General features: G+C 38.5%; 3 long non-coding RNA genes across 3 annotated transcripts in view; 1 reads left to right on the forward strand and 2 right to left on the reverse strand.

Moving 5' to 3' along the window:
• Window positions 1-26,100, reverse strand: part of LOC139136806 (uncharacterized) — a 260,926-nt gene that overhangs the window by 177,599 nt on the left and 57,227 nt on the right. The window lies entirely within an intron of this gene.
• The window catches only part of LOC139136807 (uncharacterized), a 234,283-nt gene that overhangs the window by 99,051 nt on the left and 109,132 nt on the right, over window positions 1-26,100 (forward strand). The window lies entirely within an intron of this gene.
• Window positions 14,519-17,076, reverse strand: LOC139136124 (uncharacterized). The gene is made up of 3 exons (XR_011553113.1): window positions 16,496-17,076; window positions 15,401-15,632; window positions 14,519-14,918 (listed from the first exon to the last, which is right to left on the reverse strand). It is a non-coding gene; the product is annotated as an uncharacterized lncRNA (long non-coding RNA).

The raw sequence follows: 26,100 nt of genomic DNA on the forward strand, positions 1-26,100 counted from the left end.
AGTTTTGCCAGTGTAGTAAGAACCTGGAACTGATCGACATATAGCATATCAACTCTGCTCTGTCATGTAGATTATTCATTCTGCAAAACTTTTAATAGGCTTCGTTTCTGTCCACGTGTGCCGTCTCTTCAGTTGTTCTACTGGGATTTTGGTCGCTCCAGACATGTCAGTTTGTCAGAAGTTCTTGAAAAGCTAAAACTTTGAAAACTTTCTAAAATGTTTTCACCCTGAGAGAGGTTCAGGCTACATGTTTTCTGTGAGTTTTTACCACAATTGGCCGAAGATGACCACATGGGTCCAGGTGTTTCGTTCGAAAAGTTTGTCACTGTTTGTGATGCTATTGTTCCAGTCAACAAGCTCCATAACAGAGTTTTGAAAAACACCTTTATTGGTCTGAGACAGAAAGGGCATATAGGTGAACAGAATGTGAATATTTCGCAGAAAACAAACCAACAAAGTATCAAATGGTGTAGAGTTTTTACCAGCCATGGCAGAAGTTGAATGAGTTCATATGCAGAGCCTCATTTTACTTTGAGAAAGCTTTCTCAGAGAAGCTCGTCAACCCCAATTTGTTTGACTATTTTTTGCCCTCTGGCCCTCTCAGAACGTTGGATCTCGTCCACCAAAGCAAGCCACTGTTATATCAGATTATGTTTTTAGCTGTTGATCTCATTATGATATTATTCTTCCCTGCATTAATCTCGCAACTGTCTTGAATGCTGGAAATTTCCAGTATGTGCCATCTTGACGTACGTTGAAAGCCAGAAAATTCTGGAAATCCGGTACGTTTTCACAGTGTGTTTGAGTCCGCAATTTTACTACATTGTGGTTGTGGTTGAGTGCCAAAGTCAATTTTGTTGCCTTCATAAATATACTCCAGTCAATTTCTTTCAGATTTTTGCAAAATTTTGATAAAAAATCTGTTATTAATGAAACACGATGGCCATTTGATCCAAAATTATCAAAAAAGTACAGAAAAATTCATAAAAATTGGTAAAATGTTGAACTTAAAATTTGGTGGGAATAAATTACAGCATCCCAAGGGGTTAAGCAATATCTGGTAGTCCTAGCCAAACTGTGTTCTGAATCAGTGTGATTTGAATTCACTTTGATGTCCTTTATGAACTTGTCATGTCAATGACATCAAGCTACAATCATCTTAAGACACGGGTAAGAAGTCAGAGAGAAAACTGGTCTAGAGAAAGGGGCTACAGCATATAAAAATAACAGAATATAAAGATCAACTACGTTGTTCCCGACTGATTGATTATGGCTACCAATCTGTGCCAAAATATTTTTCAGTTTCATGCGGCAATTAATTTTTTATGTACTGTACATTAAAAAAGGAACCTTTGTTATAAAACTTACTCATTTCCAAAACTGTCAAAATCGACACAACATGGCATATGGCGTGGATATATTTGGCAATTAATGTGCCAGGCAACCATATAAAGCTCGACCACAGTGAAAAAACAAGATTTAACAAACTTATTTGCGCACGAAACCTTGAAAACATTGCAAATTTCTGGAAATCCGATGAATAGAACAATATCTCAGTTATGGTCCATTGTCTTTGGCCTCCACAAAAAAAACCCCCGAAACCAGGCCCTAATCAGATGATCTTCAAAAACATTTACAAATGATGGCAAGAAGCTAGACTATTACCGAAGACAATCCACGACTGACATTGATAAAATTCCAAAGCCGTAAAGCTACCTTGAAAGGCTTGATTCAAAGTCAATGAGCGTCAAGCTTCTTACAGGAAAAAAACAGAAAATGCAATAAAATAATAACAAGCGTGCCTTTTGTGGCACTTTGTAATGCTGTTATGTAAATTAAAGGATTACACGCATATATCCAGGAAAGATGCATACCACACGGGCTTATTGGCTTCAAAAATAAAAAATAAACAGCCAGAGAGGGTGTGTTTGGCTGTTGACATTCTTTGTGTAATACCCAGGCAAGGTGCAATCAACACTCTTCAACAATTTTGTCAAGGCCCACATGCATTGCGAAATATGTGATATTTTTTTTCAGTCATATCCCTGTAACTTTCTGGCGGTTAAAGCATTTCTGTACTCGATGAGACATACATGACTGTCATTTTGAGCAAGATTTAAACAGTGTCAGTCGCTTTTTGGTCCGTCAGCCTCATGACAACCCTGTCATCACCATGGTTTGGCCCAAACTCATCACTATCAATGGGGAGTGCGGATCTGTTCACAGGGAATGGGGGGGTGAACTGGTCAAATTATCAGGCCAGAATGTTTTTTAAACTTTTTGAAGCAGTGAAAATGAGAAAGATGCCCACATATTACAGTGGCCATGCATGATGGATCACTTCAACAAAACCAACATATAATTCCTCTTTCTTGTTTTTTGTGGACATTGTTGTACATTGGTCATGTTGGTGGCCAAAGATATGACAAATGCCCATCACCACCACATGGATGCCTGCCAAAGCAAATGCAGTTAGCCATCAATGGGGGGAGCCAACTGTACCTTTTGTACCGAAACACCAAGACCTTGTCTTCCCCGACCAGAAATCATTATCCGCATATTTCCGCTATTGATCAATTGATTGGCCCTTTGTTGGCAGCTTGAGAAAGCACAGATGAAATAGCAGGGCAAACCGATTCACATCAGCTTAAAAAAAATCTGTCTATTGTCTATGAGGATTTTTTGGTGTTTCTACATTGCCGAGCGTAACGCCAGTGAAACTCTTAATCATTCAATTTAAAGCTTCAAGTGTTTGCTTCAAGGGTTTTTGTCATGCAACAGAAGAAAAAATATGTGAAACCCGTGCCCAGTCTTTAAAATCAATTAGTACTCAGTCGATCATATGGCAAAGCTCGTCTCAGTCCTATTGGGGAAAAGCCACAGATTCTTACATTATGTAAATTTCAACATTCTTGTTTCTAAGTGGTTATGGATCCCAATTCAAGTCTGTTTCACTATATTGCCTTTAAAATATTCCCTCATCCATTTTTGGTAATAACAATGGACAAAAAATGTCACGTGTATTGATATTATGTTGTCTCACTGGTTGAAAGAACTTGCATGTCGGATAGGATCTATGATCGGTCAATATTCCAAACGCTCTAGAATGAGACATTTGCAACTCATTAGGACCCACTGCGTCGTTTATGTTTCTAACAATGGCAAAATATCTGTCTGAAATTATTTTGTAATCTGGATTGCGATAAACTCTAGGTCTTCAAGGAATGGTGACGGATTATATTATTTATCTCTGAATTACCTACATTCAGAAACCTCTCTCACACATTTTGACACAGGTATTTTAAAACTTAGCTTGGTACTTGAAAAAGCTTGATCTCCAGTGCTACTAGAGCTGTATATGGCAGTGAACAGAGACAAGCTTAAGGTTTGGTAAAAAGATATGAGTAGGATGAAAAATGCAAAAAGTTAATCAAGTGAACATCTTTTGAGTTAAGCAAAATTTAATATTGACACAGTGATCACATAAAATTAAAATTAACACCAAGTATCAATCTGGGAGGGACTACGAAGCTATCGTCTCAATATCTCAGAAATTCATCCTTGTCCCTTGTAATATCAGAAACAAAACAAGTTTTATGTTCAACGAGGGCACAGACAGAAAGCAATGTTTTAAAATGACCAAGGAGAAAGACAAGAAACAGGAAGACACAATCATTAAAAACTACTTCAAGCAATTTGATATATCCGTGAGTAAATGAGCATACAATATGTTCATGTTAAAAGTCTTTTATTACACAAAGGCGAACCTCTCATTTGTCAATTCAAGCAAATGCTTTTCACCCTTTTACCAAAATGGTTTGGCCCAAACTCTCTGTGTTCAGTGGTCAGTGTGGACTTTCATAATTGTTGATAATTATTTTCATCATTTTATTTTCAAACCAAAGTTGGTTTGTGTAAATGTGCTAACTGAAGGACATTTATAGCAGCATCACTGCTCGCTGATTTGGACCATGCCTACGGTACATATTTTAACTGATTAAAGATCCATTAGCTGTAACTTTGGTCATTTTTTTATTTTGTTTGTTTCTGTGTATCATCTGCAGTTTCTGGTTTGAATCCCTGAACCATGGAGAAATTCCTAATATTTAGCTCATAAATATACCCTATATGAGTATAATCTGCATTGTTATTGTTTAAATTCTGTATTCAGGTCCGGACTAGAATACATTTATCAACAATAACAATAGTCATTTCACATATACAGTAGGTGTTGGCAAGCAAGACACCGGGCATTGGTCTTGATGATCGCATTATAGTAAATTCTGTAGTTGATACATTGAAACTGAGAAGTGAAAAATTAGTCAACAGTTACAGCTAGTGCCACACTCATTAAAATGGCGCCCCCACAGAAATGCACAAAAATGTAGTATTTGTAATCCTACCGGTATATTAAACCAAAGCCTACAAGGATAGGTACATGCCGGAATTTTTCCAGCACTTTGAAGTATATAAATTACACATTAATTTTTTATGGTGATGGAAATTTCCAGCATTCAAAGGTGGTCAAGGGATATTAAAGCCCCAATAGCTGTGAATGAGTTTTCCCAGAGTTTTCTTTAATAAGACCCATTAAAGACCGGAAAAGTGTATAACACTGTCATAAGAGTCGAAAGTGGCATGCAATTTAAGCGTTTTTAACATCATTTTAGATTTCCTACCATTTTCCAAAACTAATCACATGACAGACAAAATAAAGATTACAACAACAAAATGTCGGCCATCATGTGTTGTGCATTCAAGTAAATGACATCATGCTTGTTTCTTTTATGATCACAATGTGTATGTGCAGGAAAGATTACATTGGCAATAGCAGTCAAAGGGTTAAAAATTACCTCTTTTTGTAATATGCTGATTTTCATGTGTGGAAGTAAGCCTTTGGTTGACAGACCAGGTGAAGGATAGATATGATGCAAATTAGGCATAAGTAAGGTGTTGCCATATTTCTTGTTACCTAAATAATGCCTGTATGAAATGTCATAAATCTTGCAAGCTGTGTACTCCAAATTCTGTACAAGAAGGTCCACAATCAGGAAACCATGGTGGTTGAAGGGTTATTGGAGAGCATAGAACACTGCTTGATGGACGTGAATTGGCATCCACGTAAATGGTCATTTCTTTGTAAATCAAAAACTTGCTCCAATATATAGTGTATCTAGTGAAAGCCTCGTGACAGGTCCTTATATAGCCAGTCTTTTTTTAAAACTTTAACAATGTACCAAAACAAAATCTTCACGATGCAGTATTCAGCAATTGGTAAACTGTCAGTTGGTCCCTTGCTGGCGTTTCCATGGAAGATGTACATTTCAAACTAATTACCACTGAACTATGGCAGACAAAGCAAGAACACAAGACCTCAATTCTTTCAGCTATGAGAGATAGTTATAGTCTTGTAAAGATGTCTAAAGATATAGACCACGGTCTCTTTTGAAGTTTTGTCTCTAATTAAAGGCAATAAAGTTTCTTTTCTGTTTTTGTAACCAAGCATACATATCCAATTAAAAGCCTCTTATTTTATGGGAAGACAGTGCACAATAAACAAGAGCGTTTAAAGAGAATATTATTTGTTCAGTCAAAATGACTTTTGTTTTGAAGTGAAGATTTCACCCCCTATCTTTGTAAACAGTTTTGAGTTCTAATGAGCATCATTTGGTTAGATTACATAAAAAGAAGTCAGTAACATTTGCTAACTTTTGACAATAATTACAAACACCAGGAACTATTTTCAACAAGGGTAGTTTCCAGGATCTTCCGGGATGGAGCATATGCACACCTTTCTTTGCCCACAAAAGTTAAATAAACTTTCATTGCCAAGGGATAAAACAAAAAAGGATTGGGAAATTGCTTTATTGTCTCAGTGAAAAGATTAATTAAAACTAATTACAGGGCAGCTTGCTAAAACAATAGCCTTCTCATAATCCACTTAACTGAATCTGTCAGAATGTAAATTTGATACTTTCAATTCTTTGTTTATGTTCTTTCAACCAATAATTTTCTGATTAGCGATACAATGTTTTTTCTTTCACCTTCTGCTACGCAGGCATCCATCTTTGCCATGATAACTTTCACCTGTTGTCCCAACTCTCTGTATTGATACAAGAGTTAGGTACTTTTGCTGTAAATGGCTGCTTCCCTCAATTTGTTGTGGAGGGAATCTACAAAGAACATTCCTCACTGGAGCTCCCACTTGTAAGTGAACTTGAACTTTCAACAGGGTTAAATGGCAATGGCACTTGCCTGACCCAGCAGTGCAGGTGTGTTATTGACAGTGCAATACTTTCAGAGAATTTTATGGAAGTGTATAGTCTATAATAGAGCTGATGTGTAGTCAGTTTGTCAACTATTCAATATGTGATGGTTAGGAAATTGACTTAATGGGTGTTGCACTGAAATCGATAAGGCCGTAGCTTTCATGGGAAATTAACCAACGGCATTATCAAGGTAGAGATGTTAATTCTGGTTTCAAGTTCGTCCTTGATGTCAAAATCACTTTCAGGTACACAATCACATTTGATACACTATATATAAAATGTAAATTGACGAATATCCACAGATGTGTATAGCTTACAAATACCAAAATAGTGAGTTTCTTAAGTGTCTTCAGCCAAGAACATACCATAAAATTGTTGCAGAAAAACTAACAACTTTTTTGGTCTTCACCAAGTATGTTAGCATTTTGGCTTCCTAACTCGGCTCTGTGCATAGGGTCAGATTTTTGAAACTCAAAATGGTCATTCCTGTCCAAAAAGAGTCATGCATACTCGCCAAGCTTTGTACATTAAATTTTAAAAAATCAGTTTTGCTGTTTTCATTTGTGGTACATGCGTATGATATGGAAGCTGGGCGAAAGACGAAAAGTGTCGCTGAGTTTGAGAGTCAAACACATCGTGAGAGAAAACACTCCCAGTTTGACAGCTGAGTCGTAACACTCTTGAAGTATTCTTTCATAAAGACTGAATGGGTAACCATCTATCAAAACTAGACCCTCTGCTTTTTCTCCTTCATCCTTTGTCAGTGATAGTTGACGATAGATTTTCTGACAGAGCAAGCCAAGTGTAAGCCCAGAGTAGCGTTAAATTGTCAAATATTTGTTCGGATGCCGCAGAGCAGGAAACGCCAAGGTTATGTTGGCAGAATGCATCCACGTGCGCCCAAGAGAACTTCCGCAGCGCTTGAATCGAAAGCTATTGTGGAATCTTCAAATAAATTGCCTATTAAGCGTGGAAAAAAAGGAAATAGCCTTAAACAGAGTAATGGGAACACTGCATCCTTATAGTCCATGGATAAACATTGCTTGGGTTTTTTCTATGGACCATTCAGTGAACTGAATCTGTACCTAATCGGTGCATGAATAGATATGATAGCCGCCCCCTGATAGAAATCAGTAAAGAATGCTTTGAGGGGAGAAACACCGCTCTTGCTCATGGAATAGCTCCCCTCCCCCCTTCTTCCTTTCAAACTTCCCCTCTCAACAACAGTAGTTCTGTATAGTGATCACAGTTTGAAAGCATTGTACCACCATAGTCATCATCATTGTCACTACATTGTGTGTCTGTATATAGCTTGGAGTCATCATGGGAAACCGGGACTTTCTTTCCCCTCTCTCCTCTGCATCCAATTCCCTAAAATAGGTGCTCAAAAATCCACCATAGAAGACATTTTGGTAAATATCTCTGGTGATCCCGTTAAGAGTTGTGTCACATCAACTCTGTGTCTCAACATTTGTAATTGTCTGGATATTTCAACATTCATTCTTTTTTCACCATTGCTGTACAGTGTCAGTGAGGAGAGAAAATGTGTGGGTTTTTTCCCGTTGTGTTCCAAAGCCAATAGGCAGCCTTTTCTATATTCTGAAATTCTAAGATTCAAATCATGGCTTCTTCCTGAGCCCTGCTTTTAAAGGGCCAGACTTTGTGGATTTTTCAATGTAATTTTTGTTTCGTAGGTCAAGTGTATTTTCTAACTCTACTCCCCAAAGCATGTTGAGATGCACCGTGTCAACTCAGCCTGTACTTGCACAGACTGTATTGTCCTTGTTGACAAGTAAATTCTTGTCTCTACTTCTAATTCATATGTCAACAACAACAGTCAGTTGACTACGCACATTCACATGCTATGCTGCCAAGCTAAACATTTGTTGTTTCAACAAACTTTGGGGAGAAGTAGAAGAACTTCTGTTGACGTACAAAACAAAAATAGTGACCAAAACCATCAAAAGTTACATCCTCTGGCCACTTTACTAGTATACCCCCTCCCCAGTCTCCCACAGGTTATTTCTACAAACAGTGCAGTGTCACCATAATAATAACCCCATGGCAAATTTACCCTCCTCTAGAATGCAAGATATTCTCCCAGAGAACTGATGGTTCAAGTAAAATAGTAACACTGCCTTCATCCAAGTGTAATGAAGTACTTCATTCGGTCAGACCAAAGCAGGCATCCCAGACTGAACGCTTTTCTCCGTTCTCATTTTCCACCTCAATTCTTCCTTCAGTCAGCCTTGATTTAATTTGTAGATGTTTACAGCTAACACAGCAACACAGAGAGAGACATCATTGAGAGCAAGATGCCTGGCAAAGTCCTCTTAATTACGATAATTGTAGCTGTTATTCCGAACCCATCCCACTCTAATTCATTGTGCTTCCGGGACAGCTTAAAAGATCAGACTTCTGCAAATTATGTTGACTCTAGCTTCTGTCTTACCCGTATTGATCAGAACTGATTTAATTAGCAAAAGGTAAACATGCTGCTACAGTTGCCGGCAACACACACAGGCAGCCACCCCTTGCTGAAACAAAGGAAAGACAAATTTCATTAGATGTTCTCTTGTTGCTTGCCAGACATTGCCCAAAGACAGGTCCTCTTCCAAGCCAGGCAGATTTTCTGTATGTGCTAAGTAGTAAGTGGTATTTGTACTACAACAGAGGTGAGGACTTTATTCCTATTGTGTCTGTCCATAAGCTGCATGGACTCAAAACGTTAACTAAACCAGCAATTACCAGGGTTAAAGAAGTCAAGCCATGTTGAGAACATCTTTAATTTAAAACTGTTTTTGATTTCTTTCTTTTATCTTTACCGGGGGATTATTAAACTTCCAGGGACCACAAGCACTGTAAAAGCAAAAAGAAAACAATGGCCAAGAAGGTACATGCACTAATAGTCTCTTGGGGAAATAGCTGGTTTGTAATTTTCTTCTTTTTCGCAATTATAAGAATCACCAAAAGATTTGTTTGAAAATTAGACCAGTATTTACAGTTTTAATGCCTTGATTACGGAACTGATAAAATACACTTTTATGTAGTGTACTTCAAATTTCATATACTGCAGTGGTGAAGGGGTGAAGATGTCAAGACAGTATAGCGGAGAAAAAACCAATAATGTCATCTTCATTATGTTTTTCAATGATTAGGCAAGGTTACGTTAGGTGTGTACAGAGTCCTGCAATAGTTGTGCAACATGACAGAAATTCTGCTTTTGTCCGTTAAATTTTACTTTCGTCACGCAGAGCAAACTAGTAGGCACTGAAGCTATCCTTAGAAACATTACAGTTACTGTTGGCATTGTGAGAAAAAAGACAAATATTTTGACACGGGAATGGATCAGGGAGATACCGGAATGAATTGCTTCCTCTTTTCGCGTGACCTCGGGGAAAGTGTATAAATTCATCCATTGAATGCTGCCAGCTGGCGAAAGCCAAACAAAAACGGACAGAATTTGAAAGATTTGTAACAAACGCTGTCAGCAGGAGAGAAAACCATTTGGAAAGGAATGCAGCGTGTCGTGTCTGTCAAATCTGTCCGAGAGTATAAACCTAAATCCAAACATCCTTAGCTCAGTGTCCTTGGAGGATGGAAGCCGGCACTTCCTGAACTTATGTTTACACGGTAGTGGAAGTTATTCTGTGTATGCAAGACCAAAATGGAGCAAAAAGTCTTTCAACCGAAATGTTAAAATGTCAGAAAGGAAGGAAAAACAGTAATAGAGTTGCAAGCTGCATTTATTCAGAAATTGTGAGCTTGTATTGTGTCACAGTGCTAAATCGAGCATACTCGGGAACAAACTACTGTATATATGGTTGTAACTGTAGATGTATTTTCCAGATATATTTTGTTCTGCTTGAAAAATACAGTAAAGCAGTCTTAACCATTTAAGCACCAAAGTCAATTATTGCTGCCTTTATACCAGATATGAACTGAAAATGCCCACGTGTTTCATTATATATTGCAGTTATATGCAAACTGAACCCTTGCCACATTCTGCAACTTCATTGAAAGTGTTATGATCAACATAACGAATAATATTCACCACAGATTAATTCTAAATCCAAATATATATCCCCAATCAGGAAAGTTCATTAAAATATGCAAATAAGGAATTGATTGAAATGTTCTCATTAAATATGCAAATTAGGAATAGGCTGAAGTAAAAATGTTAAATGACTTTTAATAATCTCGTATCATAGTATCTTTAATGTACAAAACAATTTGTCAGCTTTGGTCTGGTCAAGACAGGTAAATATCCTTAATTAGGAAAGTTCATTAAATTTGCAAATAAGGTATTGGCTAAAGTAAACCAGATATGAACTGAAAATGCTCACGTGTTTCATTATATATTGCATTTATGTGCAAGTTTGAACCTTTGCTACATGCTTTGCTACATTTAAAGAGTTATGATCAACACAATGAATTTCACCACAGATCAAATCTAAAGGTCATTAAGTATTCAAATATGTAATTAGCTGAAATAAAAATAATTAATTTCTTTGAGTACTGTCATTGTATCACAATATAGCATGTGTAATTACCTTTGGTCAAGTCCTTCAAGCTCTATATGCCAAACCGTGAAAGCTTGTTAGCTATTTATGCAAATTATGAATTAGCTGACATGAAAATGCAAAATGACTTTCAATACTGTTATAACCTGGTATAATGATCAATGTACACAGCATGTTTCGCCAAATTTTATCAAGTAAATGCCAGTATATATCCCTAATTTGGAAGGTTCATTAAATATGCATATTGGGAATTGGCTGAAAAAATGTCAAATGACTTTCAATAATCTTGTATCATAGTATCTTTAATGTACATAGCAAGTTTTGCCAACTTTGGTCAAGTCAAAACAGATAAATATCGCTAATAAATGCGGGATATCGGACCGCAGGTGGGCGAAGATTGCATTATAAGCGCGCCAACCCAAACTCACTGCATGGACATCACATTTACGAAATCGAAGTCCAAAGTCAACTACGTCATTGTTAGAATAAGAGAGGTTTTCCATCACACGGGAGCATACCACAACAAATTTTGCACAGATGGCGTTGCACTGGCATTGAAAAAGGGTGCATGGGAGCATGGGAACGCGGGCAGTTTCCCTCGCTATGGGTAGGAAATGCATTGAGCAAGACACACTTCCGGGTTCGCAAAAAAACGAGGATCCCATTACGGGGCGCTCAAATATAACTATTTGCTGTGATACATAGCAGAGGCGTATATGTTTGTGATGCTGAGAATAACATCAGTAAATAAATGACGGGTTTTAAAAGTTGACGTTTTTTGCGATGAAACAGACTTCTGAAGGTAGCTCGCTTGGGGAACACGTCATCCCGGCCGCTGTCCGCTTTGACCCCAGTAATTCACACTGGTTTTGGTCGGCCCCAGGTACCCAAGTCACTTCGACCCCGTCACACTTTTGCCTACATGTCCACGGAGACGATTCAACATATTCCACAACAAAGCCAAGACAAAAATTGAAAATATCAATAAAATGGCTTCACAAAGGCTGAAATACACGATACTCGATGAAGTATGAAGTTTATGAAATGAAATCAAAATTGACAACACAAGTGTTTGTCTCGGGTAATACCACTTGAGGTTGAACTATTCTACAGACTGTTTTTTCCATACAGTGCAGTATTTGTCAGTGACAAATTAATCTTTGCAATACATTTTTTTGCGATGAGCTGGAAATTTGATTAATATCGAGTTAATGTACATAAATATTCCGTTATTTACTGGGACACGTTTATTTTCTCGATCCGCTATCTGCGGACTACGTGCTGAAGTACATTGACTGTTCATGTCAACGATCGTTTCTCCCTCTGCAGAGTTTCTGTATCCCGTTCAACAATGCTGTACCTCGATCACACGATAGTGACGCTATGTAGCTGTGCAGTATTGAATCATAAAATGGCCACCTCGTCTAACAGTAACACGTATTGTCGGGATTATCGTACGGAAAAAAGACTGCAAAAGTAAGACTTATGAATCTTCATCAGAATTGAACACATCATGATTGTACACGAGTATCAACCGTGAATGCACGTTGAGCTCGGCAGTTACACAAGCATGGTACGCTACATGCGTAGCCCTACGAGTATGGCGACAGTGTCCGGCTTTGGCTACGCCGGGGGCTACGCCGCCTGCCGGAGGTGGGAGGCGGCGTAGCCAAAGCCGGACACTCTCGCCATACTCGTAGGGCTAGCTACATGCACTGCCGCGATGCCGATCGTATGCATTCCAAGGCCTATCCCGGAATTTGTTTCACAAACAACCTCAAAGGAGAGCAAACATACTTCTATGGACAATGACGAATACGTTTCTTGGCGAAGCAAAATCAAAACAGTGCAGAAGTACATGAAGTAGGTCATGGCCTTGGACTCTGTGCACGAACCTGATTGGACACTTCAATACCTTTGACCCAAAGTAATATTATTCATCAGCACTTCCATGCCATGAGGCTAGGTAGAGAACGTATTAGCCCTGCGTACGATGCTGTGTGTTCCGCTACAGCTAATAATAGCCCGCTCACCACAGCCCTGCAAAGACCCGTACGTAGAGTTGGTGACTTCAAATCCATTTTTGGACTTGACGTAAAAAGCCAAATTACTGCCGAAATTCAGCGTTCTTGGGCCAAGTCGTATCCCTGCCTACCTCAGCTACTCGATCGCTTCCAAAAATGCCAGTCTTTTATTCTTTTTTCGTAAATAACCGTCGATGTCGGCAACTCTCTCGCTAGCCCTGCGTACGTACGCAGTGTACGCTGTGTGTTAGGAACGCACACAGGGAATGCACAGCGTACACTGCGTACGTACGCAGGGCTAGCGAGAGAGTTGCCGACATCGACGGTTATTTACGAAAAAAGAATAAAAGACTGGCATTTTTGGAAGCGATCGAGTAGCTGAGGTAGGCAGGGATATGACTTGGGCCCAAGAACGCTGAATTTCGGCAGTAATTTGGCTTTTTACGTCAAGTCCAAAATGGATTTGAAGTCACCAACTCTACGTACGGGCTTTGCAGGGCTGTGGTGAGCGGGGCTATTAGCTGTAGCGGAACACACAGCATCGTACGCAGGGCTAAGAACGTATGTACTCATTTCTGGCGATCGAGCAGCGAGGGAAACAATCAATTACCAAGGATAAAGCTAATTTGCTAAACGATATTTTATCTTGAATAGTGAGTTGAATGAGTAATAAAATATCATATTTTAATGTTCAATACGAGGTTGAAACACGGAGGGACCGTGGTTGAAACCAGAGCTATCCAGCTGCAGCTGTAGCCAACCTGGACAAGCACATTTCACAGCGCCCTCAAACAGTCGATTGTTTTCACTTGTCATACGCGGCGTAACAGAAAAATTAAAACTTTCATAACTTCATTAATATCCAAGCCACGCCCACCAAAACCTTTTCAGTTCTAGCCATTTGAATTCTGAAGATGTCTACCAAATTTGACTGAAATACGTTCAGCCGTTTTTGAGAAAATGGACCAACAGACAGACAGACACACAGACAGACAGACATCGCTGCGACATATGCCCACGTGTTCACACGTGGGCAAAAAATGTAACTATGACAATTTTTTCAGATTTCTTCCAAAATTTTGATCAAAAGCTGTAGCTGATGAAAAGTAATGTCCATTTGGTATGAAATTGTCAAAAAAATTACAAAAATTCATAAAAATGGTAAAATTTTGCACTAAAATTTTGGCGGGAAAATTTACAGCACTCCAACGGTTAATGCCAAGCATTCAACAAAGCGTGTATGTAATTTATTTCCAATGTCACAGTCAACAAGTGAATTTGGTATAGACTAGCAATTGTTAACGATGGCAACGCATATTATCCCCAATTGTTGTGTCAACCAGTTTAATTCTCTATATATCAACATACTTTATAATGATGAATAACAACATAAACTTGTTTTACAGAAGAAAAATCATAAAATATATTATCAAATATTACCCCCCTTTGTTCTTCAAATAAAATACTCTGGAACAGAAAGTTTCATACTTTGCTCAGCTCATACTTTGTTCAAGGAAACTAAATTTTTGTCATTTCACCATCAAGATTAAACTTTTACAGGTCACCATACAAAGTTTAGACATTACTTAAAATTATCTGTATTTTACATACATGTACACCGTATTAACACTACGGTGCAAAGCAAAATTTTTGATTTTCTCAAAACAGGGAGAACGAAAACATGAATCATTGTGACCAGAGGATAACACACCTGAGAACCAACCGATCTCTTAGCAGACAATGATTTTCACACTCTACTGATCATACATCCCAACTTAAAGGTCCAATCAAGTGGACCCAGCAGACCAGAAAAATATGTGAAACCGAAAAAGTTGTCCCTGTGGCACTTTCTACCTTCATAACAATGAATGACGTTGAAATAAGTCAGATTGTTTTTCTTCTCTGTTTCAAAAGCCGCTGTTGCTTCTGTAGTTTGATGAGTCACTGCTCTATCCTCTACAACTTTTCAAGTTCCTTGGTCACAGCTAGAATTACTTTCCTCCATTTCTGCCTCCTTGCCACCTTTTTTGCTCGAGCACAGCTATACTAATTCCTTTAAAACACAGTAAAATTCTTACTTCCTTGTTCCTGCGTCCATCATCCTGCAGAAATCCACATTTTGCAGGATTTTTAGCAGTGGTTTGAATAAGTGTGTCTATGCAACAATAATGAACTTTGAATATTCAGCAGTAAAAGTTATGGAGTACACAGGTTTTGCTGAGGATAACAAAATCTGTCTCATTTGCCTTCTTATGTCACACCTTGAATCAGAGATAATTTTACTTTTACCAAAAAAGCTTATTAAAATTGAAAAGAGCCCATATTGCAGCTCTATTTCCAACCAAATGAAAATTTCACTTTTTTTTTCCACAGCTAGGAATGAACATAGCCCAGTATTGGCAATTGAGCTGTCTCTATACAAGGTACATTGAACTCTGGTACTGCATATTAAATGCTGTGCCTAGAGGATAACCCACCTGTCTCCAACCAGACAATGATCTTCCCATTCTACCGATTACGCATCCCAACTCAAAGGTCCCATGGAGGGGGGCCAGAGGCGTTGTCAAACTGATTCAAAACCCACCTGAAAGAGATCCGATGGTGTTTTATCAACAGAAGGGACATGTCAGAACTTCTCCAATGGCCCGCGTCTTTGTTGCGCTTCAACCAGGGAGAAAAAGCATCTCTGCGATCTCCCATCACACAATTCCCGGATTAGAGCGTCTGTGAGATTCCACCTTTTCTGTTTGTAGGGCTCTTCCGGAAGACTTTGAAGTTGTCTTTGCTGTGAGGGGAGATTTTCCCGATGTAATCTGCTAGGAGGGGGGTACCAAAGGAGAGTCATTTAGTGTGTGTTCAGACAATTACAATTTGAAAACCTTCACAGATTTTTCGGATACGGCTCACTTGGCATATTCTCTTGATTCAATGGATCCTGTTTAGATCAAAAGTTTACTGTAATTTGCCACGATTCCTGACAGACAGGTCCTGAATACGGGCTTCTTCCATTAAAATTCACAAACCTGGAAATCAGTGAAGTTTCTTTCACAGAAAAAAAGAAAAGTCTTTTCAAAATCAAGTCAGTTCGGTTGCATCCTAAATGAGTGTAGTCGTATTCATGTAGTGCTCTATCAGTGGGCAGACACGTGCATGCATAGTGTGTAACACACTGGGTACACAAACCAACATACATACATAATACTCCTTCACAAGATACAGTTTTCAGACATGAAACTTCAGGGCAACTTTAACACATTTACGGCTGAAAAAAGACACCAAACGAGTCAAGTGATTTTACAAATAGACACACTTTATGCGGTGAAAAAATGTGGGTTTTTTTCAAGTCCAGTTGTTCAAACGACCTGTTGAAATTCTTATGCTGGTAATCAAGCTTTATTGCATGTTTTACTAACCCAGCTGCCTCACTTCAGAGCTGTGATTTGATATAACTTAGAGTACTTGTAATATAAGTGTCTCCTAAATGCAGAAGACAGCAGAACTGAGATGAAAAAGTATGTTTGAACAAAATGACATAAGAAGTTGTAACATTTGAAGTTAGCGCCTGCTTTGTTGTTATTATACCAGTAACTTGCAAATGTAATCACTAAAAGTGATTTTTATCTCCCATAAGAAATAACTAGCCAGTGATAAGACTTTATATCAGTGACACAGGCCTCACCTTTGTCTCTCCTCAGAACTGTTCAGAAGTCACTTTGCCCGACACCATAAAAAGAAGCTGACATATGGTTTAGGCTTGCTGTGTTATTTAAAGAAACCACAATGTCATTCAGGCGATAGACTCTGGCAAACACAAAAACCTGGTTGAAATGCTTTGATCCAGTCCAGGTCGGCAGGGAGGCTTGCCACCCGGGGCCAGGCTAGTGTCTTTGATGTCATTGAACTCAGCTCACGGCCTGCTGTGCCGCGGAGACAAACCGACACCTGTTTGCAGCATACAATGTGCGTTTCTGCACTTTCCTCACAAAACCCAGAACGTGCAACAAACAGGAGATGGAAGATTTGCTTGCAGTTCCACTTCAAAATATTTGACTAATTGCTCGTCTTAGCATTTTTTGAGAAGACGCTTCGTAATTGCTCAAGTGTTTTTCCCCCTCATCTTGAAAATTACTGCAATTGTTGTCGTGATGAGTCGAAATTGCTTTCTAAGTGATTTCAATTCATGAGGCTTACAGAACCGTTCAAAGTCAGACAAACTCAGCAATTTTGTTCTCATTGACAAGTCTCATTATAAAAGGTGTGATTGCAATGTTTTGCTGCAAGTGTAAGATTTTGAACTGTACACAAACGACAGCTGTAACTTTAGATAAACTTTTCGTTATTTTGTCAAAAAAAAAATGCATACATTTTGATGCTCTTGGCCCCGGAGTATGTTGAAAGACAAAGTATCATTCTTGCCAACATATTGTTTACAAATATGCAATGTTATGGCTAGTATTGGATTTTGCCAAGTCCAAACTGGAATTCATTTGTCAGGAATAAAACCAGGAATTACATGTACACAGACTTACCTGTATGTTGTCAAGTTGAACACTGGGCAGTCCGACATGCATGGGGGAGTTCACAAGAATATATGCTTTACAAAATGAACAAAAACACTCAAGAACACGTCAAAAATTATATACATAGTGGAGCTTTAAAGGAAAACCCCTGATGCCCAAATCTGGATTTTCCTCAGCTATACTCAGAAATAGTCACAAATGAAATTTGGTAATTTTTTGACGGTTATACCTAAACCAAAGCAGATGTCACCATAGTGTTGCTATCATATGCATTCATATCTGTAGCAGTGTTTTTGCCAAGGGCGGTACTAAGCAGGTAAATGTTACCGGGGTTCCCCAGTCATTTTACCGGGGTTCCCCTTGGTTTATCAATGCAATCAGGTTAGGGGATAGAAGAAATGTTACCTGGGTTCCCAAACAATTTACCAGTGTTCCCAAACCTTAGCAAAAACACTGTGTAGACAGTCTGGTTTTTCCATGTTGAAAGAACAAAAAAATGATTTTCTTTTCGAGATTAAGCCATCACTTTGAAAAGTCAACGAGAGAAAAACCATAACATTCTTGACAGTTACAGAACATGTGTGTCAATAGTAGACAATAATGTGGTAAGTCATATGTCTATTTGCATATCTGCATCCAAAGAAAAGTAACGAAAAATGTGTCGAAGACCTGCTTCACAGTTTCTAAGATGAAGTGTCTCACAGTTTCATTAGATCTTGCAGCCCTAGATATTTCACCATGAGAATTCTGTGACTTTTTTAGCCCAGTATATAAAAACAAATTTTGTTTTCGAGACACAGGCTCATTCCAGCGGCATTTTTTGTGGCTACAAAGGCACACACTCACACTCACTGGGAAGTCTAGCTGCCACCTGTTAGTGAATCAGCGATTGTCTCCGAAAAATCTCATAAACCATCAAAGATGTATCCAGATTTCCAGCACCACGCCTGGAGACATACCGCTACACCATTGAGTCTCCCAGTGGCAAGGGGACTTAATTGTCGCAAAAATTAGCTTCTGTAAAATTCTTGAATACAAAAAAATCCTTGATTGCACAAAAATGGTGGCATCACCCCATATGAAGATGCCGTCACCCATGCTGCTTTTTTAGACTGCGTGTGGAAACAGAATGCATGTGACACCTCAATTTGCAGAGAAAGTAACTCCAATCAAAGCTTTTAAACAGGGGTATGAAAAAGAACAGATTGGTACATAGGCAGACACAAGAAGCAACACAAGATATATTGTCAGCACCCAGACACCAACAATACAGACGTAATTCAGGTCAGTACGTGCAAGAAGTGGTGCCATCTTGTCACACACTGTGCCAGGAGAACACACACAGCTAGCTGACAATATAAGCAGGCCTTCAGAACAGATAGCACTGTAATTTCAACTAATTTGGGGGTTTTTCAAGGCACAATGGTGAGCTAATTCCGAGGGACACCCGGAGTCAAAGGCAATTTCCCGCTGGCATTGTCCAAAGATGTGAAGATCAAACCTGGTGGGCAGTCATCTCTAACAAGCTATCAGAAGAACTGTACACAGGGCAATATTTCTCCAATCATGGCCGGTATTGTTTTGGCTGATTTGGACAATCTATGGTGATTTTGTTGGTATAGAGCCTTCAATTGCTGCTGCCTTAATTTGTCTTTCATGGACACAGTTCCTCCCACCATATGCTGTTTATGCAACAGAGGAGGAGACAGAAGGGAATATGAGAGACAGAGAGAGAGACAGAGATAGACAGATTCAAATAATTTAGAACTTGACAAACAGCATTGATATCATCTGAGATATGGCAAGCAGTTATCTCCTCGAAACAGACTTTTACTGATAAGCCAAACAATTCTACAAAGTGATCGAGCCACAACAAAAAGCTTGTCACAGTGAAGACATTTTGGTGTATCTGAGGAGATAATGGCGATCTCAGACAGTCGGTGTGCAGTACTTAATCAACATGATACTCACCAGCTTGACTTTAGAGTGATCTACTTCCTTTCGTACAAAAGTTAGAATTAATCGATGGAATTTCTTCTTCCTTTCAATGCTGAAGATGTCATTGAGATGATATTGTAAATGTGTAAATGGTTCGCGCATCTGAAGACAGGGTGCAGACAGTACACAATGTCTGAAGAGTGTCACTGTTGAAGAGGGTTTCTTCAAGTGTTTTGCAGTCAAGTACCCAACACAGTTAGGAGCTGGGCAGTTCAGATATCAGGGTTGTGATGAAAAGACAATGACAATATCATTGCTTTGTAAAGTATAATACTCCTGTAGCATCGATAAACTACAAACAGAAGACGAATCTGCACATTTCATATTTCTTGGTAATTTCTTAGTGATTTTAATAATTCAGTGTAGTCAGTTCTCACAGTATTTCAAACCAATCCAGTATGACAATTGCAGTAGACAATTGAAAATACGCAGAGCATCCCGTCTGTTTTCTGGTCGCCATTGGCATTTTCTTTCTGTTAAAAGCTGAGTCACATTTAAATTGTAGAGCTGTCAATTACACCCACCACATCTGGAGCAAAGTGTACACAATTAAAATTTAATCAAAGTTGGCTTTGCTTTGACATGTCTACCAACATTGTGAAATACGTACTACAGTATTCATTCCTTCTTGCAGACACGCTTTGCAGTCAATCGCCATTCATTGTATTATTACGGAAGGCCCAGTCAGCTGCCAGTCACTCTGAAATGGACATGCTGGCCTCTGTGATGTGCTGAAATCGACATGTGATGTGCTGAAATTGACATGTGATGTGCTGAAACTGACAAGTCCGTCGCATTCATTGACCAATTCTAGAACTTTCTTCTTTAAATAAAATCAACAAAAGTAAGATAAAGATGCATTTGTGTCAATGAATTTATGATTTTTTGATTCTCGTCGCTGAACGTTGCTTCAATATTTTGATGTTTGAATTGGACAGATAGGAATTCTTAAATGTATTTGTGAATCGGCAGTGCTAAGGCAGGACAAAAGCAAAACAAACTGTGAGTAAATTTCAGTAGTTTTTCAATCAGATTGAAACTTGTAACCAATGATACCTACCTATACTCACAAACAAAAGAAGATCACATTCAAAGCCAGTTCACTAAGTTAAACATCTAAGGGAAGTTTTTATGAGAAACAGTGTAAATTCTGTGCTCTTGTGAGTTTAGGATCCTGGCAACTGAATGCTGTGGCCGAGTTATCCATACTATTATTTGTCAAAGCAGCCACAGAGTATGTTGTTCATGTACGGCACCATCCGATTGCATGGAATGGGAGGTGCAAGATCTCACAGGCATTCGACTCAACACAAGCAAGCCATCACTGATACAACCAGTGACAGTTTGCTTGCATGAGTTGAATGCCTGTATGAGAAATCATTCATCAACAAAATCAAAAACTTATTTCTTGTCTTGACGGAAATTTTTTCTCACTGTTCTTCCACACTTGGTACCGGTGTGTTTTGGCTGTTGTCGTATCCCTAATGCTGGTTTTCAGCGCCAGTTGTTTGGGGGTTACTTCTCGCATAGATTATTCAAATGATTAACCTGATCGGCATATTCATGACCAGAGATGAGGCAGGGTGCTGCCCTGGATGTGAGTTGAACCCTGGGAGCTGCGGTCAGTCTGAGGAGTTAGGCATTATCCTACCAGCGGGTCATGTCATCAGGTGGATCTGTATGCAGTCAATGTACAGTGGAGTTAGGTGAAAAATCTCAGCTGTCCGATAGAGTCCAATGAAAAGTAAACTTCTGATTTAAATGTTCACCAAAGTCACATTACAGCTGTCAATATCATTATCTATGGATATCTAATAGTAAAGAAATATTACATAATTTTCAGAAGTTGACTCCCCTTGATAATTATAGTTGAATGACATGACAAGCTCATGAAATTATCCCAAAATATTTTCAGGATCAGATATTTTATTTATAGACTGTCAAAGGCCTTCATGCTGTATATTCTGTTTAAACAGCAAGTCCTTAACTCCAAACAGCATCACATCATAGTGCTTATGATAAAGATTTCTGAGATTTTCATTACATTTAATCAATATTTTTCCACAGTCTTGCATATTCACAGGGTGTAGAACAAATGCACACCCCCCATTCAAAGTGGAATAATCTTATTGTTGCCATGGTCATTATGATTATTATTCAGATGCCCTGAATACCTTGAGAGCACACACAATTGAGGTGTTGGAACAGTTGAGAATATTCAACAAAAGTAATGTGTTAGGTTATTCCATTTTTTGTGAGAGGAATTTGAAGCCAAACAAAGAGTATTTTTATGCCAGAAATTTGACATTCTGCAATTTACAGTGGGTATTATCAACAGAAGAATGTGTTGGGTAATTCCATTTTTTACGAAAGGGTGCACTATTTCTATAATAAGAAAGTGGTCAGGATGAGAGTATGCATATCTGTTCACATATTTTGAGGGAGGACAGGAAGGCATGTCTGCTATTTTGCCCAAATTCTGCACTTTTTTTTCACTTTCAAGTCTTGTTTGTATCCTCTGTAAAAGCAGCACAAAAAACAAATGTTGGGCTGTAACAATTTTCACCCTGCAGACCAGTACTGACCACCCCTCTCAAAATTAAAGGATCATCACTCGTAAAGTGTAATAGTAGTTTTACAGGTGCAGGAAGCTGCTGGAATTATGGCTCAATGAAGATATTGAAAAGTTGTAGTTTTTTGTATGTGATGAGTTGACTTTGACTCAATTATGAAATAATGCTTTTTATATTTCTGCAATTGTTCTTTGTGTGCCTCAGACTGGTAGTCAGATGCCACCTAACCTTTTTTACTGTTTTGTTTTTTTGACAAGACTTTATTATTTTCTCACTCAAGGCTTTACAGCTCTTCACACTCATGATATACCTAGCAGTTCTTCATCATATCTGAATAGGTTTTCGTGGGAAAGTGAATCAATACACCACGTGTCAGTTTGTCACTGACTGTTAAAACTAGCATTGCGTTTCAAATGCTGTCTTTTTACAATCGCCGTGTGAGAATTGATACCGGGTGTGAAATATGTCAGTTTGTGTGTCAACTTTGGACGATGTGAGAACAAGTCAAAATTTGAGGTGCTTCACTGGCAACTGTTATGTCTTAGGTTTGGATGTTCACAATAAGCTGTTGGCAGCCAGTTCTCACGCCATTGTTCCCAGTGGTCAAGTTCACCTAGTTTCCCGTGAGAACAGTGTCTTTCCCAAATGACCAAAATTCTGAAATTAACCTCCATACTTTGCCTATTTCATCCCAAGACTCTTTATCGCAACCCCAGCCTGACAATTTGAAATCTTTGATCAATAAACCGCCACCCAGTAACAACTTCTATTAACTGCTCTGTAAAGTCTATAACCTCCTAGGACTACAAGTGACTGATCTATTAACCAGTCCAACAGGTCTTTATCACTCCATATATTATCGCCCTTGCAATCACGTTGAAATAAACTAATGAACACCCTTTTACCTTGTCTTGATATCATCCAATTGTCACCTAGAGACAAATACCATAGCAGTAGCTGTTCTGTGAACTGTATATGGAGAACATGTCACTTTCACGCTGTCGTGCTTGCATTCGAATGGTGCCTTGATGAGTATTTCTTCAAATTACAAAATTGTATTCCTAGTTTGTGTAACTGTTGTGAAATGTGAATGATGGTACAGTTTCTATATGCAAATTCATGACATTTCATTTTAGGTGCATAATCAGTATTCAAACTTACTGACAAACAATTTAATTATCTGATACACTGGTCTTGGTGAAATCTGTACTAGCACTCACCGGTCTTTTGCACAAATCAAAGTATTAAGATTTTCCCCTTTACATCTCTGGACATCCGTGATCAGCTTTGACACAGAGAACAGCAAGGTTGCATTCAGGTCTGATGACCAAATAGCATATCAGAAATTGTCACTTGTGCGTTGAATTCACACTAAACGCAACACATACATCGTAGAAATCCATAGCTGGTGTCATACTCACCTACCCCATCATGTCTAACATATGCCACCAGAATTAGCTACATCAGTAGCATTTCAAGAACCTAATCATTGAAAAAGGGAGAGATGGAATATTTGCAAAGAAAAGTTTTGCTTTCAGGGAACTTTGTTTTGGGAGTGTGGTAGAGGTTCGGAGTTCAAAGAATGCCTTATTACTGCTCCTCGGACAAATTGCGGCCAAACTGGATGAAAATGTAGATCTAAACCTCAGGGAAAGTTCTGTAATGGCTGCTTTTGTCTCTGAAAGAGAAAGGAGAATGCTGTCCAATTGTAAGCATTGATGCTCTGTTCCAGTCAGTCTTGCTTCCGAACTATGTGGTGCACGTCATGCATCTGTTATCAGGAGTGTAGCAGTGATACAGAATTCAGTCGGCCAATTCAGAATGAATGCCGAACCAGACTCTTTGAAAACAGTCAGGCGGACCGAAACACAGGCAGGTGATTAAAGCCCGGCCAGGCACTTTGAGTGAGAAGAAAGTTCTTTATCACAGAGGCGAGGCATCTATCCTTGAATTTTCCAGGATTTGTTGTATTTGATGTCTTATAAATAACGCAATACCTCAGGCAATTTGTCCTGTTTGTGTTCAATCCAATGGACACCGTGTTTTGAGCTTTCTCCCCAATTATGTACTCAGTTGCACCTTTTAAAAAATACAAGTACTCTAGATGTTCAGTATAAATTCACCAGGACATCTGTACTCAGTGTATGGGTGTACTCAAGCATCATTGTATACTATCAACACTTGAGAAACTACATGGAAAATAAGCATCTCAAAAATTTGTCCTTCAGATTGCCCCGCAATTACGGAATAATGATCACGTTCAATTTACAATTGTAAGAGCTCACATCCAAGTAAAGTTGGGAAAAAAAACTGTTGTCGGTTTTCTTCCATTCTTTTGTCTTTGTTAACAGTTGATGAAAATGAGTGCGTAGCTAAGAGGAGAAATCCGTTCATGCTAATCTAGACTGGCAGGGAGTAGGGAGATGTGAATAAGCAGCGGACAGTGAGGGCTCTAGGTTTTTTGTGTGGCTATACTTTGCCTGCTGAGATGGTTTCTAAGATACACACACAAGCATGCCTAATATACTGTATGTTGTATATAGAAATTTTTCAGGGGAAATAAAGCATAATTTGAACCGAATTTTTGTTTTCCTGTATAAACATTTTTTTTGCAACCTTTCATATCATAAATTTGGAATTGTAATATCACATTAGAAATTTGCAAAGTTGACCAACTTATGCCTGCCAATGTGTTATTTAGAAAGTCAGTGATATTTGTTCAGCATCTTTTAACACACTAACATTTGTATAGTCTGCTGATGATTTGAACAGAGAAGGAAAATGCTGCAGAGCTCCTCCAAGATTCTGTTGTAATGTTTGATTTCTGTCAAAAGATGCTGATGAATTTCAGAGTATTGTGAGATAGTGAAAGAGAGAAAAAACACTCTTCCTTGTAGCATGGGCTAGCACAGCCTGACTTTTATCAAAGATGATTTTTTTTTTCATGCAGGTTAGGCCTACAATCACAATTTGGTGCTGTTTTTTTTAGATAAAATACTTAGCACTATTTCTTTGATTATGTTATAGACCCAATTTCCCTACATGTTGTGGTTTTTAAGTCTTCTGGAAGGACCTTTTGATTGAGCTCTGTGCGTGTGTTTGTGCATCAGATGTGCATGGGTAATATTGAAACAATCTCTTGAATGTAAATCTGTACGTGTCACGTGCAATTGTAGGGACCCATACAATCTTTGAACAAAGTGCTGACCACTGTGGTGCAAGAAGGGTGGCTTCTTTTTTCAAAAATTTCCACAGCCTTGAGAAGAATTAAAAATAGTTTTCATTTGCATAGAATGGCCAGATTTTGCCTCAGTAGGCACGTTGCAGCTTATATGCATATTGTAAGTTATCAGCTAAGCTGTGTTCAATGTCAGACCTCGAAAAAATGTCAAAAGTGTGCGGCCTAATTGGCAATACTGGTTTTCAAGCCTGTTGTTGAGAATGTGGTCTATTTGCTTTTTCTATTATTGTGACACTGTGTGTAGTGGCATATATGTTATTACATTTTGAGGATTGTCATGTTTTGCTGATGTCCTACACATTTTACGAAAAAATGCTCTTTGGAGACAGATGTATTTGGCCTCTCAAATTTTTACTCTTTTTTTTATCTACCACTTGTGGGTGTTCATTTTAAAGCTTTTGGAGTAAGGAAAGGTCATCACAATCTTAGTTTTGTACAATCTGAAAATGGAAGCCATTTAGAATTTCATATATTGATCAGTAAATGTTAGGTTATTTGTTTCCCTGGTGCTAACGGTGACCCTCAATTTATTTTTGATTTGGTAAGAGAATGGTTGAAAGTTACATTGAGGAAAGTTTGAGCAAAAGTTGTAGTCTTTCACTTTCAAGACGCATGCTACCTTTAACACTCTATTTATAGTAACATCAAATTAGCCATGTAATCACCAACTTAGCAGAATGTCATACAAAATAGTAAATGGTAGTTTCTGTAAAAACTTTTGACATTTTTGTCAGTTTAAGGCATCTGAAAATTGTTGTCGGGATAAGTAGTATTCCGCTTTGTGATAGAAAACGACTTCACAGTCTGATACATTTCTTGCAGCAAAATAAAAACCCCAAAAAGACAGAGAATGGCTATCTTCCTTCTCTTTGGTCACTAGCACTCTTCATGCACATCTAGTCATTTTCAATAGAACGGTCAGACATCAACTGGGGTAGAAGATTGGGGGAAA

Source organism: Ptychodera flava, chromosome 7, assembly GCF_041260155.1.
Source record: "Ptychodera flava strain L36383 chromosome 7, AS_Pfla_20210202, whole genome shotgun sequence".
Lineage (NCBI taxonomy): Eukaryota > Metazoa > Hemichordata > Enteropneusta > Ptychoderidae > Ptychodera > Ptychodera flava.